The sequence below is a fragment of the Microtus pennsylvanicus genome, chromosome 3 (genome assembly GCF_037038515.1).
Source record: "Microtus pennsylvanicus isolate mMicPen1 chromosome 3, mMicPen1.hap1, whole genome shotgun sequence".
In the NCBI taxonomy this organism is placed as follows: Eukaryota; Metazoa; Chordata; class Mammalia; order Rodentia; family Cricetidae; genus Microtus; species Microtus pennsylvanicus.
In genome coordinates, this window is record NC_134581.1 from 86,988,451 (window position 1) to 86,994,450 (window position 6,000).

Consider the following 6,000-nt stretch of genomic DNA (forward strand, 5'->3'; position numbering starts at 1 on the left):
ACAGGAGGAATCATTGATCAAAGGTACTAAAGTTTCAGATAGACAGGAGGACTATCTTTTGAGATCTATTATTCATCACAGTAAATATAGTAGACAAAAATACATTGTTTATTTTAAAAACACTGGAAAAGTAGATTGTAAGTTCTAAATATCTCACAATAAAAATCATAGGTGAGATGAGTTATGCTATTTGCCTTGAATTAATGGTATCACATTTACACATATAAAACAGTGCATTGCTTATACAGTTGTATACAATTATAATTTTTCAAACAAAATTAATGCTGATAAATTTAAAAATTTTTGGAAAATTGGGCAAAAGCACCAAAACAAACACACAGCAATTTAAAAACTATAATAATGAAGCTATGTCAAACAGCCTTGTTAACAACCAAAACTGAAACAATTCAATCAGAAAAACAAATGAGCCTGTAATGTATTACAAGTCAAAGTAAAATAAATAAATAAACCAGAGACAGTGACACCTCTCACATGCAGAAGAATTCTAATTTATGTAGTTACTGACACCATATATCATAGTGACTTCCTTCCTAAAAGTCCAATCCAAAGCCAGATGGAGCAATAAGTTCCCTAAAATAAACTTGAATCACTTGCTGCAGCCATGTGATCAAAGGTAAGGCGGGCTAACAGCGAGAGGCACTTTGATAGCGCAGATTCTGAGAGTGTTTTGCGTTCTTTGTGGCCTTTCATGAACCAATTCACAACTGTATTCTAGTGTAGAATAAACATGGTATAGATATCAATGGAGGGACAGTCTACAAACCATACTACCAGCCTTGTTCAAAACTCTCAGTCCTAAAGAAAACAGCGTACAAAACTTCTGTTACTAAGATGGGTCTAAAGAGATGGGACTGAATATTGTAATGTGATATCTAGGATGGAATTCTGAGTTCAAAGAATGACATTAGGTATAGCTGAGAAAATCTGCATATGACATAGATGTTATTCAATAAAATGATGATGATGATGTATTGCTCTTTTGTTCATTATGTAAGAAGCTAGCTTTAGATGAAAGTTGCACAGTATGCAGAGGCTCTAGGTCTCTTAACTACTTCTCTAAACCTAAACTGTTCTTAAGCTTTTCATTTAAACATTATGAAAGATAGACTACAAGATTTATTGTCTAGGTTAGGGTTTCTATTGCTATGACGAAACATCATGACCAAAAAGCAAGTTGGTTTATTTGGCTTATACTTCCAGATCGTAGGCTATCATTGGAGGAATTCAGGACAGGAACTCAAGCAGAGCTAGAAATTGGAGGCAGGAGATGATGCAGCAGTCATAGCAGAGCCCTGCTTACTGATTGGCTTCTCCTGGCTTACTCTTACTCAGCCTGCTTTTTTTTTTTTTTTTTTTTTTTTTGGAATCAGCCTGCTTTCATACAGATCCCAGAACCACCAACCCAAGGATGGGCCCACCCACAGTGAGCTAAGCCCTCCCCCATAAATCACTAATTCAGAAAATGACTTACAGCTGGATCTTGAGGCATTTTCTCAACTGAGGCTCCTTTTTCTGATGACTCTAGCTTGTGTCAAGATGGCACACAAAACCAGTCAGTTCAACAACGTGGTAGTTTGAATATAACTGGACCCTATAAAGTTCATAGGGAGTGGCACAGTTAGGAGGTGGGGCTCTGTTGGAGTGGGTATGGCCTTGTTCCCGCCTCTCTGGTAATTCTAGTTTGTGTCAAGTTGACACAAGATTAGCCGGCACTATTATTTTTAAAAAGAATGGGACCTTAAAAAGATTGCTAAAATCCTTAGAGGTACACATAAAGAAATAATAAACAGAAAAAGAGAGGGGAACTAATAGAATTCTGCATAACACCCACACACAATCAAGCAAGTTAAAAATTCCAGTATGGAAGCCAGGCGATGGTGGCACACGCCTTTAATCCCAGCACTCGGGAGGCAGAGGCAGGCGGATCTCTGTGAATTCGAGACCAGCCTGGTCTACAGAGCTAATTCCAGGACAGGCTCCAAAGCCACAGAGAAACCCTGTCTCGAAAAACCAAAAAAATAAAAAAATAAAAAATAAATAAAAAAATTCCAGTATGGAGACCCTATTCACAGCTGAGGCACTATTGGCAGTCAACTACTGCTGGAGCTCAAGGAGGAACTTTTCTTTGGCTCTCTGGCCACTGGTATATGAGACTTCAATAGATTTAGAACAAAAAAGAATGGGTGCCCATATTTCTTTCACAGTTTGGAGTCAGGTGAGAAACATGAAAATAATTCTGTGTCACAGCTTGTAAATATTAATTCTATATTTGCAGTGTAATTACAACTGCTACTAATAATAGTGGCAATGATAGTTATCATTATTATAAAACAATTACAAAGTAGTAAAGGCATCAGGAAGAATAACTGTCTGGATTGTCCATGCCAGCATAGTTACTTATGTTTCTTTTTATTTTTAGTTACTTCTCTTTTGCTGTAAACACTGCAACCAAAACAAATCATAGAAGAAAGAGATTATTTGGAGATTACGGTTTCAGAGGTTTAGAATTCATGACTGTCCTAGTGGCGAGCTTGGCAATAGGCGGCAGGCAGATGCTGAAGCAGTGGCTGAAAGCTCACATCTTGAGCCAACCAGAGGCAGCAGGATTGACTAGGAATGCTGTGTCTTTTGAAACTTCAAAGCCTGCATGCAGCTGCATACCTCCTCTGCCAACAAAGCCACATCTCCTAATCTTCCCCAAACAGTTCTACCAACTGGGACCCAAGTACTCAAAGAGATGGGTCTAGGGCGGGCATTCTAATTCAAAGCAATGCAGGAAAGAGTTGTGACTTCCTGAGATCTCTAGTGGCAGATGACCTAAAAGGGAGCTGTCAAATGGTCTTCTGCAGTTGAGTGCACAGACCCTGCTTCAACCCTCTGCCTTCCAGACATGACTTCTTCCCTTTTCTTGGCTGAATTTCACTAATGCTAGTGGAAAAGATTCTGTTAAAATCTACGTTTTAGAATATATTCGAAGATGATAAAGCAGGAAAACAAAACTAAATTCAAATTCTGGAGAGAAGATACTGCTGTTGTGTTTCCAGTGATGAGCACAGCACTAAACTAGAGATAATCAGTTGTTATATAGAACAGTTTGAGGATTACACAAAAAAGTGTCTCTAAGGTGGCAAGCAGAGTAGCAATTCAAATGTTAGCGTTATTCTATTATTGTGCGACTGTTATTTTCCATCATTACCATCAAAGCTGTATGCAGAAAAATTGCTTCTTGAGTCCCCCCTAATCACTTTATATCCTGCTTTTCTTCCTGTAGGCTCCCTAGCTTGATGGAGGAAGGTCATTGGTTAATTAATAAAGAAACTGCTTGGCCTGATAGGTTAGAACATAGGTGGGTGGAGTAAACAGAACAGAATGGTGGGAGGAAGAGGAAGTGAGCTCAGACGCCATAGCTCTCCTCTCTGAGGCAGATGGGATGAAACTCTGACCCAGGATGGACATAGGATAGAATCTTCCCGGTAAGCATACCTCGTGGGGCTACACACATTAATAGAAATGGGCCAGGCAGTGTTTAAATGAATACAGTTTGTGTGTTGTTATTTCGGGGCATAAGCTAGCCAGGCGGCCAGGAGCTGGGTGGCAGGAAAGCAGCCTGCAGCTCCTTCTACACTAAGTACCTTCTCTCCTCAGTGTAAATTTAAGTAGTAATATCACTTAAAAGGTCTGTTCAAAGAGAATTAGTTGTAGAACTGGTCTGTTATTTTGGCCACCCTAAAGAAAAACACATGGAGCCGGGCGGTGGTGGCGCACGCCTTTAATCCCAGCACTCGGGAGGCAGAGGCAGGTGGATCTCTGTGAGTTCGAGACCAGCCTGGTCTACAGAGCTAGTTCCAGGACAGGCTCCAAAGCCACAGAGAAACCCTGTCTCGAAAAACCAAAAAAAAAAAAAAAAAAAAAAAAAGAAAAACACATGGTCAAGAAACAAAAACAGAAAGATTTAAGTACACAAATTTTAGGGGAGCCCTTTTCTATACCTGAAATGCTGACCTCTTATAGATGGTTAGGCAAAAACAGACAGAAGCAGCTTACCTGCCTTGCCACGTCCAAATCTACAGGTCTCCTGGGAACCTCATTTCTGTATTGGATTCCTATGAGAGCATCTAGCTGAGTCTAATTGCACAGGCCTGGCCCCAGCTTATGATCCTAAGGTAGGGTAAGGTGAGCTATACCTGTCTGCAGCAAATCATACACAAAGGAAAACAAAAAGGAGCAATCATACACAAAGGACATAGGGTAAGTCAGTATCCAGATGTGCCAAAGGAGCATCTGGGCTCGCAGCCACTCGGTTGCCCTGACTGTCTATGTGGGAGTTCATGTGGTTCTTAGGGGCATGTTAAGCTCAAGAGCATTTGATTGTGGTAATTACCTGGAAGCCATCTGATTAATGTTCACACCTAACATGTGGCGCTGGAGACATTATTTCTAGGAAGTGACAAATGGCAACTGCTTAATTGTTTGGAGAGAAAGGTGATGCCAGTTTCTATTTGGCCAGCTTCCCAACCTATCACCAGGAGCGCTTTTCCAAACAGCATCAATAATAGCATTCTCTAGATAGCAGGGTCCCATTCCACCAGTATTTCTTATAGGCATTATGGCTTACGTTTATTCTCAGGGAAGGCAAGTATAATATGCGTAATCCATTTTTTTCCCATTAGGGAAAATTAGACATTCGAATGCAGTGGAAAATGCTCAGAGTGGCACAATGGATGCCAATGCTGGGGGGCAAAAACAACCCCAGGTGGCCAAGACCTCAGTAAACTAGATGGTGTGAGGATGAATATATTACATTTACATTGGAAGAAGATTTCTTCTTCCATAAAATGAGATTGACAAAAGAAGGGTGTCCATATTTACAAGGACCTATGACGGAGCCTCATATACAGTGTCAAGTGAACAAAGACTCACTTCTTACCCCTTTCCTTCCCTGAGTTTCTCCTTTAACAACTCATCTCAGAGAAAGTACATTAATCTCCTATCAAATCCGGCAATGGTTCTTTCTAATAATTAAAGTCTTTCCCTCTCCACCTCTTCCCTCCCTCCCCTGCCTCCACCTCCTACCCACTTTCAAGGTGTTGACAAGAGAAAGTGTCAGCTGAACAGTTAATTAATCAAAGCCAACAGATGGGGACTTTGCAGCGAGGCAAGCCTCTTCCTTTCCCCCTTAGCCTTTGGGAACTTGAGAAAAAGGGAGGAGACATCACTCCTGTGGGTTAGCCTCTGATTTCTCACTTCTCCTCCTCCTTCTCTTCCCTGGCCCCACCGCCTGCCTGCCGCTGACCTCAACAGTAAAGGTGGTCTTGACTGGAAGTGCCGAAAGGATGCTGACAGAAGTGTTCGATGGTTGAGCGTGCTGTGCTCGCAGCCAGAGTTTTCTCACACACCTGTCCAATTAAGAATCTGGGCCCATCCTGAATAAATTACACTGCAGCTTTGACTCTAATCTGAAAGGAGACACTGCGGACTCCTGCTGCCCCAGGACTCCTCCTGGGACTGCTGCAAGTGCACCTGGGCCAACATCCCAGCACAGGGTGGTGCTCATCTGCTCCATACAGGTGTGTAGCGGGCTCCATGGCTCTCATCACACATGGCACATAGCATGCTTCCTGCAGGGAGCCAAGTGCCCAGGACATTTTGTGTGCTAACGGATTTGTCTTCAGTGATTACTTATCTGTGCTCATCTTCATGAAAGTGGGAGAGACATCTAGCTGGTTCAAGTTGGTATTTGCTTTCAGTTTTTTTTTCTTCTTCAAGTGAGGATGTTTTTTTTCAGGCTCAGTTTTAGAATGTCAGAATAAAGGCATTACCATTAGTGTCTTCCCACATTTTCTGGACAGTACTCATCTTTAGGATCATACTCCAGGCTATGTGCTTCCCCCTTTTCACGTTGCTAAAAACACATACATCTTGGTAGCTGCCATCAAGGAGAACAGTTTTCCAGTATTGCAAAGTTTCCGTAATACACTT